General features: G+C 42.0%; 1 long non-coding RNA gene across 1 annotated transcript; it reads left to right on the top strand.

The window, feature by feature from the left end:
* On the top strand, positions 5549-6599 carry LOC110437681. Its single transcript, XR_002455597.1, has 2 exons — positions 5549-5634; positions 6365-6599. It is a non-coding gene; the product is annotated as an uncharacterized LOC110437681 (long non-coding RNA).

Below are 15425 nucleotides of genomic sequence, written 5' to 3' on the forward strand. Positions count from 1 at the left end.
TTTACCGATTTGGGATTCCTCAGACAATTACTACCGATCAGGGCACTATGTTCACATCGGGGGAGTTTGGTGAATTCGTAATCGGTATGGGGATTAAAGTGTTGAATTCTTCTCCTTATTATGCTCAAGCCAATGGGCAGGCCGAGGCATCTAACAAAGGGATTATCAAGCTTATTAAACGAAAGATTGAAGAAAATCCTAAGCGATGGCATAAATTGTTAAGTGAAGCACTGTGGTCTTATCGGATGGCTTGTCATGGATCAACCAAGGTGTCACCCTATCAATTGGTGTATGGACATGATGCAGTGTTGCCTTGGGAGATTAAGGCCGGATCCAGGCGATTATCTTTTCAAGATCAGTTAACCGCCGATGATTATGCTACTTTGATGACCGATGAGTTGGATGATCTAGCAGGGCATCGGTTAAAAGCTTTAATGAGTATAGAAGAAAATAAGAAGAGAGTTGCTAGATGGTATGATAAGAAAGTAAAGGCTAAGGAGTTTGCCGATGGGAATTTAGTATGGAAATTAATTTTGCCAGTCGGAACTAAAAGTGCGAAGTTTGGAAAGTGGTCTCCTAATTGGGAAGGTCCTTATCGGATAGGTCGATCGGCTCCTGGTAATGCCTATATTCTAGAAACTCTCGAAGGAGTTGAATTTCCCAGAGCATTAAATGGCAAATATTTAAAGAAGTACTACCCCAGCATATGGGTCGATGCATAAAAGTTTAAATGCCGATAACACTCCTATCGGCTGGATTAAAGTGTATCTGGGGATGGACTTAATGTTTCAAAAGGGGCCGATAACAGTCCTATCGGCTAGACTAAGACATTAAGAAAGCTGAAATGCAGAAGAGCAAAGGTGTGTTGCCGATGAGAGCTTCAGATGTTCAGCAGCACTTGGATTGCCGATATGGCGCGCAGCCGGATCTGATTGGCTATTTCTATCTCTTTGGTATCATCATCGGCAGAACCTTCTATCGGCTTCAGCTTCTTCTTCAACTGCAGCGCTTTGCGACCATGGGCATTTCGTTCTTGCTCGAGGTGCTTGATGGTCTCCGGCAGTTGGCTCTCTTCTTGCTGGGCCTGAGACAGAGCATCCTCTACTTGCTTGAGTTCGGCCAGCAGGGCTTCTCTTTTTGCCGATAGATCAGAGACTTTTTGCTTCAGTGCATCACCTGAGGACTTTAAGGTACCGATGTTCTTATGCTTCTCATCGGCTAAGAGTTTTTCTTTCATCATCTCCTCAGAAAGCTGGATTTGAGCAGTTCTATCGGCAAGGCGTCGAGTGGCTCTGTGGTACTGCAGCTGGCGGCTTTCTAGGTGTGCAGCCTGGAAGAGGGTTTCCTCAGCATCGGCAGGAATTTGGCCTCTAAAGGTCTTGAACAGGGCCTTGGCTGGGTCAGAATCGTTGACCAGTTGAGCTGTGTCTTGATGAAGTATGGCCGATAGCTCTTCCAGCTTAGCCCTGGTTTCTGCCGATACAGTCCCAACTGCCCGAGAGGAGCTTGCTTCCTCACCTTCTTCTTCGGAGATGTCAATGGCGAAGGAGAATAAGCTGTCGGGAGAATCTTGTTCCTGAAAGTGAGGATAAAATAAGTCATTTTTATGGCCAAAGCTTCGGTAGATGATACTGGTGGAAAATTGGATGACTTACTTGCTTCAAGGCGATTTCTTGCCTTTGACTGGGAGGTGCTGATGAAACTGCAGGTTGATCGACCAAAGATACCGATGGAGCTATAGGGGTATCGACAAGTGTTGCCGATGGAACAATGTCAGCTGAAAGTTAACAGAAAAGGTTATGAGATCGAAAAGAAGAAGCTCATCGACAGTAATTTTGAGGAGAGTACGTTACCTTGAGGAGGGATGATACTTGTCTGAAGTGGGGAAACGACCGATAGTATGATTGAGCCTGCTGAGTCGGTAGTTTGATCGCCTACGTCGGCCGGCACATCTTCTGATTGGGGTGCTTCTAACTGAGGTTCTTCTTGCTGGAGTTCTTCCATCTGTGGTGCTTCCTGCATTGGTTGGGGAGACAGTGCTTGCTGTGTCTGGACTTCTGGAGAAGAAGGAGAAGACTCCACCGGAATTGGAGACACCGGAGGAGGAGGGGGAGTTGCCACTTTCTGGCGCTTTGTTCCAGCCTTAGCACCTTTGGCGCCCTTTCTCTTTGGCTGGCTAGACTGGGGGGCATCGGTACTTTGACGCTTGACTTTTGCCGATGCACCGGTTTGCTGCAACAACGAAAAGGGGTTTATAAGCACAAATATAGCCGATATAAAAATAGTCAGTGTGAAAGAAAAGGATTTGACAAATTGCCTTGAAAGCCTGCGCCAGAGTGGAAGCAGCTACCGTAGGTGATGTCTGAGTTCTCTTGGTGGTGACTTTCCTGAGGTGCACACCCCGATGCACGACGGAAGCCAAAGTGGGAGCATTGTGGCCGATTGAGGAGATCGGGCCTGATGGAAACAAGTCGATCGGCTTGCCACTCTTGCTAACCGATGGGGGGATGTTGTCAACCTGCAAAAGGAATACAAGGGTAAGCTACCGATGGAAATAGTATTAAAAAAATGAAACATCGGTTTGAAATACTTACGGTGTCATCGGGGACTTCGTATTCGGGGTCGATCATGCCGCGGTATGAGAGGGCCGATCTGCAGAATAGATGCTCTTTCCATTCTGCCCACCATAGCTTGTATGCCTGAGTAATAAAGGCAGCTGGAACCCATTCTGACAGATCTACATCTGTATCGGCATTTGGTGGTAGTTGGGCTACTCGAATCCACTCAAGAAAGTTGCTGATAGGTTCTCTGGGTTTTATCACATCGGCATAAGGAAGTGCAATTGGCAACTGGCCGAAAGCTAGCTGGCGAGCTAATGCCGATGGGTTGTAAAATTCATAGGTTTGGGGAGAGGTTTTTGTGCTACCAAAGAAATTCACTGGTATGGCTCTGGGAGTCACAATTGCCATCATCACCTCATTATCCCTGTCAAGAGCTTCATCAAATGGATTGAAGGTTAGAGGGAGCATACTGTCTGGGTCATCATAAGCCAACCATGGTCGTTCATCTCTGGCCAATCCCTCATACAGAGTCTGGAAGAATCGGCCGATCTGATCCGGATTACTCCCTGAACCAGGCAGAACTATGGCAGCTTCGCCAAAGTTTAGGGGGGCACGTGTTGCCGATTCCTCTTCGCCTAACACATGGTTTTCGGCTATATCTCTTGGGAAATGCTGTGTGAACAAGTTGAAGTCAAGGCGCTTATGCAAATGCAGATTGAGCCATATGTTAATAAACCACCAGGGGCCTCCCAAGTTGCCGATAGACTGACCAAGCAGGAGTTTCTGGGCTACCTGATGGAGAAGATGGTAAGCAGCGCCAAGTAAGTATCGGCCGAGAGGAAATTGGCCACCGTTAGCTAGTGTCTCTGCTGCCGATAGATAGACAGAAGTCGGTCCTGCCGATCGACCACAGAATACAAACTTGTCCAGCCACATGTTCAGAAAGGTAGTTTGTTCCTTTATGGTGACAGGCCCCTTCCCACGGTACTTCTGAATGTACCCTGACCAACCGCCGATAGTGCGAGTCTCCACTTTGGCACTAGGAGCGGTATCAAAGAAGTGGGTGCTATCAGCAGAAGACACGTCCAGACCAGTGAGCATAGCTACATCGGCAAGACTGGGAGAAACAGGGCCGTGGCCAAAGACGAAGGCATTAAGGGTATCTGACCAAAAATGAGACGCAGCTATCAACAGCGACTCGTTCCTATGCATATCGGCAATAGATAGCCTGATGCATTGGGCTAGCTTCCTTTCACCCCACTGGACTTCATAAGAATTGCTGACTCTCAAGAACCAGTCTTTCCACCCTACGGTAGGGCTGGGCCAAGAGCGGAAAGTGTCTTTCCACAGATCTAAAGAAAAATTTTCAGCTCTAAAGGAGATCTTGTTGGTTTCTGCGTTGATAAGGTCGGTTGGATCTGGGTCCCCTAGAGGGCCGAGGCATTGAAGGTGTGGTTGATCGGTAGGGATGACAATTTTGTTGGACAATTCCTAGTGATTTTGGGTGTAAAGGAAATACAAAAGAAAGAGGAAAAGGAAGATATTCAGTAAAATGAATTACGGATGAACAGGGATACGAGAAAAAATATACAGGAGGCGAGATGGAGATCTGACCTCAGGAACGACGAAGCCAATGGCCATCTTGCTGCGAAGAAAGTGTTTGAAGGCACCGGGGTTGATGAGGAGGAGTGCTTGTCGGAGGTCTTGGAAGTTTCGGATGGCGCCGCCGCTGGAAAAGTAAAGTTGGGTGGTGGAATGATGTGATGGGGAAGGAGTACCCGAGAAGGAACTATTTATAGGACAAAATGGGCAAGGGCAAATCTGACGTATCTCTTTGCCGCCTCCGAGAAATCCGAGGGTACTCAGGTAGATATGGTAACTGTTCGCACGGTAATCAAGGGATTGCGCAGGTGATTTGATGGGAAGCGGTCATTATCTGAAGATATTTTACTGTGCGAGATCTCCTGGTCGGTCCATCGGCAGTGTTCTATAACGGTCATATTGCCGGTGGGCGAATAAAGGGGAGGTAGCCGTTTGTACAAACGTTCTGGTCAGTATATCGGCAGATCTTTGTAACAGTATTATTGCCGATGTACGGTTGAGAGAGAAATGCCCGCTTAGGAAGTTGGGGATTTCGAGGAATCTGCGGGAGAATAGGATCAGAGTTGTTCAGATTGAGGTTGTCGGTTACCAGATTAGGAGCATTAATTGCGGGAAGAAGGCATCATTACTGCAGAGAATTTCGGAGCATTAACAGTTTTATAATCCGAAATTGGGGGGCATGTGTTGACACTGTTTTTTGAGCACGTGTCCAGGATGGCAGAATAAAGTGGCAGTATGCTGTTTACAAGATGAATTGCCGATGAGGATGGTTGCCGATGAAGGAGAGGTCGGATGTGACTAAGTCTGCAGGCAGTGATGTGTTTATGCCGATGGCTATAATGGAGGAGTCTGCCGATGACTATGGCAAGGAGTCTGCCGATGATACGGAGGAGGGGTCCGGAAACTGCTGATCGGTTTATGGAAGAATTTTAGTTTGTCACGGGAGATAGCTTTGTTATTTCCTTATTTGTTTAAGTCATTTTGTGTACGGATTCCGTGTGATTTGGAATTCGAATTCTAGTCGTGTTTAGTTGTAGCTCTTTGAGCAGGGTATAAATATGAACCCTAGGGCCTTGTAATGAGACATCTATCAATCAATCAAACATACGTTTTTACTCATATTCCAGCATCTACTTTCCGACGATTTCGTCATACTTTTTTCCCTTTTATTACGAGTTCTTAGGAATTCGTCGACTTAAGCTCGACGTGTTCTCAAGTTCCGCGTGAGTACCTCTTAGCCGTGACATCCGGGCGCATCGCTGTTGTCAGGACTAAAGTATTCGAGTTATCACCTTTGCCGATAGTAAGGTTAAATCGGCTGGCACGCCTTAACGTTTGAATCGGGTATTAGCCCTTTGTGTTTGCAGATCGATTTTGCAGCAACACTAGGGAATGTTACACCAAATTTTATTTCTCCAAAACATTTGCTTGATGCTGCGGCAAGGAAACGATCAGCCAGAAAGAATTGAATGTAAGCTTTGTTTTTCCTTATTGCTTCTGAACTACTCATTTCAGTCAACCGTTGCTTGTTTAGGGTTACTAAGTATACCTTTCTAAACTTATCTGTTAATGAGCAAAACTAATTCTTCATGGTTGCTAGAGACCATGACTAACTTGTGGATAGGAGTGGTTTTGGCTGTCCAAATAAGTTTAGTAATTACTGCTTTGTTTGGGGACAACTAAAGGGATGCATGGATCACTTTTGCGGTGTGCTTATTTCAGTTTGAATCGTTCTACTTCTGATAATTGCAAAGCACAAATGAGACACTATTGCTGATTGTTTAGCTGGGAAAATAAGTATTTTTTTTAAGTGAGTATAAGTCAGCATACGCAGTACCTTGCAGATTTATCTTAAGGTTATTGATTTGATATCAGATATTTAAAAAGTATCAAAATCAGCACACTGGAATTTTGTTGTATTGAGAACTACAGCTACTTTGTACTGACTTGCAGATTTTCATGCATGTTTTGTGCACGTGGACAAAATGAAGCCATAATAGCATTATTTCATTGGTGTAGTACCTACTTGATTATTCTGTGCGCCCACTCATTCATGTCTGTTAGAAAAAATATTCTAATTTATGTATTCCTCAATAGAGGCCATAGATGTTCCGGAGGAAGTAGCTTGCTTTTTTTTTACAAGATCTTGCTTTGTTGAGATTCTAATTTGTGTACTTGAATGTGAATGTTTATTATTTCAGGACAAATGCAAAGTTTGAGTGGAGAGGGTCTGATGGGATTGACCAAATGAGGCCAAGTCAAGCCAAGTGAAGCCGCAACATCTTAGATGTTTTGGTTTAGAAACAAATGTCTTGGATATTTTTTGTTTGAATAATGTTTGTGTTGTCTCAGTTTGAATTTTTGGATCGTTTATTCTACATGTAACAAATGAACAAGTTATGATTTAATGGCTTTACCAAATGGTTTGTTTATGTCTATTGTGCCTCAAATTAGTTAATAGTATTATAATGTTGTCTGGTGGCATAAAACCAAGCACGTTGTAAAAGTGGCTATTGGACTGTAGCAATATATCCTATAGCAATGAACAATCTGCGTAGCAATAGGGGTGGTGCCTTATAACAACGACAATGCAAATGTGGCAATTGCACATGTTGCAACCTATTCTTGGTGTTGCCAAATAACCCTTGTTGCCACACCCAATATTCGTAGCAATAGCTATTGCATCTTATAGCAACCAAACCATGGGCGTTGGGATAGCACATATTTGCCACCACCTCCAAGTGTTGCAACATAGGCCTTGTTGCCACACTCGTCATGTGATGCAATAGAGGATGCACCTTATAGCAACTAAAGCTCGGGCGTGGCAATTGCACATATTGCCACCACTTCTTGGTGTTGCGATATAATCCTTGCTGCAACAAACATTAATCGTGGCAACATACTGTCTTGCAACACACATTTGTCGTTGCTAGTGCACCTTTTGCAACGACGTCGGCTAGTTGCCATTCCAAGGTCTAGCAACACCCAAGGCATTGCATTAGTTGTTCTTGCCACACCTACAGCTGTAGCAAAAACTTATGTCGCAACGCTTAGGTGTTGCAAATACAAAATGCATTTTGCAACGCTTCCTAGAAAAGTGTTGTCCAAAGCTTTACCCACGCAAGCGCTTGCAATGCCTCGCAACGAAAAACAAATGTTGCTATTTATGCTATTGCAACTATTTTGGGCATATTGCAACACTTTTCATGCATTGAAACAGGCACAAAAATTAGTAGTGTCAACTCTATGATGAACTTGTTCTCCTCCAGGGGCCAGGGGGTCTGCTTATATAGTCCTCCTCCTCTGTGCATTTTTGGTTCAGCAGGCGATGTGGTACTAAACTTTCCACCATATATCATTAAAATGCACATAGGCCTTAATGGTCTAAAATCTGATTTGGGCCCAATTAATCCCGCAGTTCTTTTATGTGGAGTCTTTTTTTATTAATATCTATTGATTCCGAACTCCAAATATAGCAAATAATATATGCATTTCGATCAGCTCGACGAGATCTTTGTAATGGTGTACTCCATTCTGTGATTGGTGCTTGTACCAGGGCGGGCGCCCAAGGGGGGAGGGCGGGCGCCCTGCCCCCGGGCCCGTTCGGCCTCCCGTTCGTTCCCGTGGCTTCTGGAGTCTTCTAGATGATAGAAAATTGTGCGGCACATTAATATCTCTATGTAAATCCGACGTGTGGGCCTTTCCTTCATATTTCCTGATAACCCCCTGCAGAAATAGACAAACACCAAAACTCGTGGAATTCTGTCAGATAAAACCCTAAGTCTAGGTGTTGGTTGCATTTGGATCCTTTTCTTTATTTATTTGATGATTATATTTGGTACTTAAGGACCATCAACAAACTCCCCCAAGCTTACCTCTTGCTCGTCCCTGAGTAAGGATGGACTCAAGAGTTTCTACAATGGTTTCATGCCTTAAAAGTACACATGCGTTCAAGCAAGATCTCATCTCTCAGTTAGAGTAAACAATTAAGACTTAAAACTTACTCATTTTTCCTTTCACCATGGGGCTTGCAACTGTCACTTGTGTCTTGAGCAGTTAAAGGATAGAACGGTCAAGTCAAGCGCCATGTCTCTTATTCTTGATCAGCTATAGCTCTGGAGTTTTTGTAGATTTTCAAATAAAACTCAGAGATTCCTTGTATGACTCTCTCAAATCTCTCTTTTGTGGTATTTCTCGATCCTTACCAAGGCAGTAATGGTATATGCCTTCTCTCAAAGTATGTGGTATTTTTGGTATGAGGCATAGTGATATTGCCTTCTCTCTCACCCTACTCTAATAAGGTTTTGATATCTGGAGCTCATAGGTGGGAGACAAATAATACATACTTACAAGACATTTATTGCATAGTCAAACCATGGATCCAGAAGAACAAGTCAATAAGTCAAATCAAGATGTACATGTGTGGCGAATGAATGGTGTATGGTGATGATGGTGATAGCAATGGTGAAAGTCTAATTCTACTTTTGCTCTTTTTAGGGGATACATACCTTTCTTGCACTTTGAAGTTTTTTGAGGAGAATGGGATGCTCTATATTTTCTTTTTCTTTTCTCTCAGGTGGGTATCTTGTACCTCTAATTCTACCGTCGGACACTTGTCCATTTTTACCTCTCGTCTCACTTTTTCTTTTCTTCGAGGTTCCGGGCACTTGCTCCTTTTTATTTCCTCGTATCCTCTTTTTTTTAGAGCACTCATCTTCTTAAATAATATAGCAAGTGGTAGTAACCAAGATAACTCGAGCATTTATTTCACAGGGAATAACATGGATAGGATAATATTTTTGGCTATTCTCTCCTGAATTAGGAGTAGAATAATTTTGGGTGAATCTGGAGATGGAAATGAGTGGATATATGTGGATGCATACTTCCGGAGTAGAAGTAGCATGTGTAAGTGAACGTGCAAGTGAATCTTGATTTTAACCACATGACAAGCTCCTAAGGGTCTACACAGCTTGACCACACTCAATGCTTATAAGTAGTAAAAAGTAAATGTGTGGCTCAAAGTCTAGCAAGCATGTATATATGGCTGTGGTAGGAATTTAAACTCTCATCATATAGGAACTCATCATGTGTTATTTTAAAGATTTTTAAAGATAAAATTCTCCAGAATTCTAGCATCTCTAGAAACAGATAAACAACAGCTCAACCTTCCCATATCATATCCGTTAACGACTTAGACTTTAGATCAAGTACTCTTCCCACAAGTTTAGGTTTAGAGCAGGTTTAAATTATAATAGTTATGCCTAAACTTGAGAGAGATTTCAATTTTAAGGACTAGTCATGGCAGAGCAACTATTCATCATTTCCATGTGAGAGCTTATCATGAGGGTTCATAGCAAACTTTATTTATTTATTTAGCAAACTAAGCAAAGATATATATAAAAGCACAAAATCTTTATTTGGGTTTTCATGATTATGCATCTTTTTATTATTAAAGTATAAACGTGAGTAGAAACACTTAGATGGATAAATGGGGGTGCTCTCCCCCAAGCTGGATTTTGACGTAATTTCTTCTGATGTAGCTAGCAAGTGACGGAGGTGTATTTGAATGTTGGCAGCACCCTGACAGCGATTAGGATGTCCTGTGTCTGCTAGCCTTCTTTGATCCTTGAATTCTGTGGGGCTCAAATAGATAACAAAGCTTTGTGGAACTGGTTAAGTGTTAGCATAAATATCTAGCCTTTATCATGTTGAGCCTCCTCAATAAATGTTATTTATTTAGCAGGATCATGCACTTATTATTTTTATATTTTTATTGTAAGATGAAAACATATTTATTTTATGCCACCACAGTGAATGTACCAATGGGTTTTATGCTATGAGCATACTCACATGGGGCTTACTATTTTTAACATTTTTATTTTCTTTTCGAGATGATATGAACCTGATTAACTAAGCAAACTATTTTAAATAGTTGAAAGGAAAAAGGATAACTACCAAGTTTAGCTCTTGGCAAGGCATTCGGTGTTTTTAAGTCCTCCGAATGGGACTCTCCGTTTTCTCAGTCGTCCTGGGATTCGCTGGATGGCGTAGTCGGTGATTCCAGTGGCGCCTCCTCTTCGTATATAACTATCTTCTCTCTCCACACCTGACTCGGTGCTACGGTCTCCTCAGGACAGTTCTGTTCAAGCTGTATGTCTTCACACCTTATCACTTCTCCTTCGTAGTCTACTCATCCGTCCTCGATGATTTGCCTCCTGTGGTTTTGGTTGCGTCGCCTTCTTCTTGTCTGGCCTGCTTAGAGTCTTCAACTATATAATTAAGGTTAGTAAAATAGCGGCGTACCTTCTCAGAGGGGAAGTTCATGTGGACTTCTTCGGTTCCAATATAGATGATGGCTTTGATAGTGTTGAGGAACGGTCTTCCAAGGATGGTGGGTGGATCATACTCGTCTTCTCCCATGTCAATGACCTGAAAATCATCTGGAGCTGAATGTATGTTGGTTGTAGGGGCATGGTTCCATGCAGGAGCTGATAAGTGACTGTGGCAATTATGTTGTCGTCAGATCCGGTGTCGTAGAGTGTCTTCTGAAAAGAGTATCCATTGATTGTGCACTCGATGCTTGGAACACCAGGGTCGTCCTTCTTGATCATGAAAGGCGATTTGAGTCGACGATCTTGACCTCCTCCGACAAGGATCCAATGTTTTAAGTCTTCTGGGACAAGACTTCTCACTGTCTTCATCCTTTAGGTGCATCATTTGATTAGGTGTGGACCTTGACGTCTGCACCTCTTGATACGGAGTCACCCATGTTCTTCGTTTGCCCAGCAGTTCGAAGTGCGGTGTTGGCAATATCCTGCTCAGTGTGTTTGTGTTCGTAGATCTAGGTCCTTCACTTGGTGGAGTTTGGGAGTTGTAAAACTCCTCCATGTTTTGCTTGAAGTGTGCCTGTTCATAGAGACAAGGCAGAGATCAAGTGCATGGGCTCTGTTGGTGGAAAACACCAACAGAACCAAAAGTGTATTTGTTCTTCTCTAACCTTAAGCATAGTGAGCAAGACAAAGTTGATGTGTGGGATCATGAAGGTAGTACTATAAACAAAGATTAAAGGACTAAACATGCTAAATCAGTTGGGTTGGTTAATTTGGAGTTATAAATCATGTATGTTTGTCTCTTTTATTCATGTGTATGCCAGAACCAAGAAGAAGCTTATAAAAGTGATAGTCGCGTACCTTAAGATGTTACCTTACTTGAAGAGTGATGGTATAGTATCACCTTGTGGAAGCTTTCCTTTCTTAGCGGTTGTGCATCGTGTTTGTGGCACCCTTCATGGATCATCTCTTTATGATGAATGAGCTATGTCCTTCTTGTACAATTTGTTAAACTTCATGTGTCTCCTTTATCTCCAATGAGTTTGTATCTCAGGACTTTCCAGGTTGATATTGAAAGTTTTCCTGCAGGGGTTAGTCCGACAAAATATACCAATGCCTACTCAAGCAGTTTTTAGTTCAGTAACCAAACTAGACTCCATGTCTAATCAGATTAAGGAAGGCTATTTAACCTAAGCACAACGCTTAATTTAAATGCCAATGGAAGTATGTCCAGTACTTCCAAACCAACACTTACTCGGATAAACAAAGGTAGCATGATGGCTTTTATAGAGATCTACTCAAGTGGAGATGAAGTAGTGTGATTAGTATTTAACAAATTGAGCATGTCTCAAAGGTAAGGACAACCAACATAGCAACATGGCAAATGATGTTTTTATGTGAAGTACTCCCCCAAGCTTGAATTTTGCAAAATTCAAGATTAGATGAATTTAATTCAATGTTGCATGATGATTGGTTGGGCATACCTTGCGTTTGTCATTTCTCGAATCTTCTTGCTCCAATCCTAGAAAGGTTAGTGACAAGAATACCCGAAGGAATATTTCTACAATTATCTTTATATGCTCAATACACAAGGCAATGTTGCAAATAATTAAAAGTTCATGTTACGATCTGATAAGTGCGTGTTTTAGGACACTAAGCTTGTCCTTGGGAAACCATCAATCAACTCAACGAGATCTGCAATATTTATTATAGACATATGCATCGACAACCGCCCTTTTAAAGGTTTTATAAATAGAAAGGAAGAGAGGGTTGGAGATCTCAAATATGGTGATAGCACATGGATTTTTAATACCCTCTAGCCATTGATGTTGCTCTTCTCGATCCTCCTTATGGTCTTGGTGACTCTTATGCATGGGATGTCTAGAGAGATTCATAGGATCATCAGGAGGTTCAAGAGAAAGAGCATAGTAGAAATTATTAGGCTCAAGGATGGGTTGGATAGCCGAATTATGGGATTGAAATGTTTGGAAATCGGCTATTAAAACTTCCTTTCCTTGTCTGGGAGATGATTCCTTCTCTATCTCTAGGATATTTTTATGAAGACTAGTGCAAGAAGGATGTCCACAAATGAAGACATACTTTCCTTTACTAATAGATAAAGAAAGAAAGACTCTACCAAAGGTTATATGATTAAGACCAATGTGAAAATATTGAGAAAAAACATGGTCTTGTAGGGCTAGGTTTAAACCAGAATTTATAGAAAGATTAAAAGATTCCCTAGGTGTAGCTAAAAGTTCATTATCTTCTTGATTAAAAGATAGGACCTCAACTATAGAAAAGGGTTGGTTTTGACCTATTGCAATCAACTCCGGACACAGATCACAATTAGGGCAGGACTTGTTGACTCCCATGGTCTATGGCTGGTCTCCGAAGGTGCAAAGAATTCAATAATAGGTATGGAATTTGAGTTATCCATAAAGATAGAAAAAATAAAAAGATAAAAGAATAAAAGTATAAAAGTATAATACAAGATAATAGCAAGACTTAAAGTTATCTCAGCAAACCGTCTTTCTCCCCGGCAACGGCGCCAGAAATGCTTGTTGATATTTGGTAACGCCATCAGGAAAGGATCCGCAAGCGTACGGATATCGATGAGCACTTCACCCGGGAGGTTATCCAGAGTATCGTATTTATATTTTTACCACTGGGAGAAAGCGTGCATCTGACTAACCAAATCTATTGCTACTACCCTTTAGGCTACAAAGAATGTTTCTCGATGTGAGCAATGTATAGAGAAGACTGCAACTGTAGTCTCGTTCTAACCTTGGTAAGGATGATCTACTGTTCTATTGGGAAAGCTTACGGAATCTAGACACCACAAAGTATGTTCGACCCGCAGTTATAAACCCTATCCTTCCTGCTAATGAGATGTGGGCTGCAAAGGTAACTCAGAAATGTCACGTTCCTCGCTACTACCACGGTCCAGCTAGTCAGGGGATATCTATGAGTACCCTATCCTAAACACCACGTTTACGCTAGCAATGATTACTCTAATACTCAACCGGAAGAGATTAAAGTAAACTCATAAACCAAAGAACAATAAAACAAGAACTTACTAGAATTTAGAAGTCGAATTACTGAAGAATCCTAGGAGCAAGCTTCGGGTTAGGAGAACTTGATCCCGAAGGTACAACCTCGGAGTAGACACCGACTGTCGATCTACACCTCCACTCTATCTCTCTCAATCTAGTAGAAACTAGAAGATCTAATTCTACTCACATTGGATGCTAAGCCTAAAAGAAATTTTATTTAGAGGAGAGGTATTCCTTCGAGGGCTCCTCTCAACTCTATGATGAACTTGTTCTCCTCCAGGGGCCAGGGGGTCTGCTTATATAGTCCTCCTTCTCTGTGCATTTTTGGTTCACCAGGCGATGTGGTACTAAACTTTCCACCATATCTCATTAAAATGCACATAGGCCTTAATGGTCCAAAATCTGATTTGGGCCCAATTAATCCCGCAGCTCTTTTATGTGGAGTCTTTCTTTTATTAATATCTCTTGATTCCGAACTCCAAATATAGCAAATAATATATGCATTTCGATCAGCTCGACGAGATCTTTGTAATGGTGTACTCCATTCTGTGATTGGTGCTTGTACCAGGGCCGGCGCCCTGCCCCCGGGCCCGTTCGGCCTCCCGTTCGTTCCCGTGGCTTATGGAGTCTTCTAGATGATAGAAAATTTCGCGGCCTGGTATAATCAATGCAAAACTAGTATAATTGTGCAGAGATATTTATTATCTAATTTTTTTATCACCAACCTCCTTCGAAGAAATGAAGATGAAAACCTTTCACTTGCATATTTTTCAATTTATAGACCTCGAAGTAAGGTTCACTAAAAAGTAGAAGAATAAAATTAACCCTACTAAGTAACCTCAGTCAACGACATAGTGGTAAACCAAAAAACCTATTTCATATTTCCAATCAATAAACACACAATCTTAATTAATCTAGACCTCCAAAATGGCCTCCAATGGATGGTGGCTGCGAGAAACAGTTCTGCTTATGGAGCACGAAGAGGTATTTATACTAGAAACTTTAGTGGCGGCTGGCTTAAGGTTCACTTAAGAAAACCGCTAGTAAATGGTGCATTTCTACTGGCGGTTTACTTAAACCGCCTGTACACTGATAGTTCACTTAAGTAAACTACTAGTGGAAATGCACCATTTACACTGACGATTTTCTTAAGTTAACCACTAGTGCAAATTTGTTTCCACTGTCAATTCTTGAGTCGGGCCGGCCATTTTCTTTGCACTGACGTGCGATAATTGATACCGCCTGTATAAATTAGACACAACCGCCGCCATATAATGTCACCAAACTTTTACTATTGCTACCACCATAAATCTATGGAACCTCATTTCTTAGTGAAAGTGCCCGTCATCTCTCAGGATATAAAATGATAGTGTTGCTTCACACAGAACCATTTGCTTTCTCCAATTAAAATCACAAGTTTAGCTTCCTGCTGAACAACAGTGCTGTGTATGACAACTCATTTGTGGCAACCAGCGTTTGATATCTATTTTCTGGTTCCAACTAGAGCTATTGCATCGCGATTTTTCCTCTACAACATTGAATTGCTACAACAAAATTTTTTGGCCAATAATTACCGTTTGTAAATTTTTGTTTCCTATATATAGGTTTTCCATAGCCAAAGTCATCTGTATTAATTGTTTCATGCTCAACCAAACTGAGCCTATTTTTCAGACTGACAAACACCAATTGGCATTCTTTCTTTGCAGTAGATTTGCCACGGCCACAGCTACACCTGCTGCTTCTGCTGAAACACATACACGAACCATAGAGCAGCCACACCTTTTGGAAGACAACAAGATCTGCTTATGTTTCGGTTCGAAGCCACTTCATCATCTCTTCCTCCAGTGATCAGGCATATTCTAGCAAAATGCTTAGGCTAC

This window comes from Sorghum bicolor, chromosome 8 (genome assembly GCF_000003195.3).
Source record: "Sorghum bicolor cultivar BTx623 chromosome 8, Sorghum_bicolor_NCBIv3, whole genome shotgun sequence".
Taxonomy (NCBI): Eukaryota; Viridiplantae; Streptophyta; class Magnoliopsida; order Poales; family Poaceae; genus Sorghum; species Sorghum bicolor.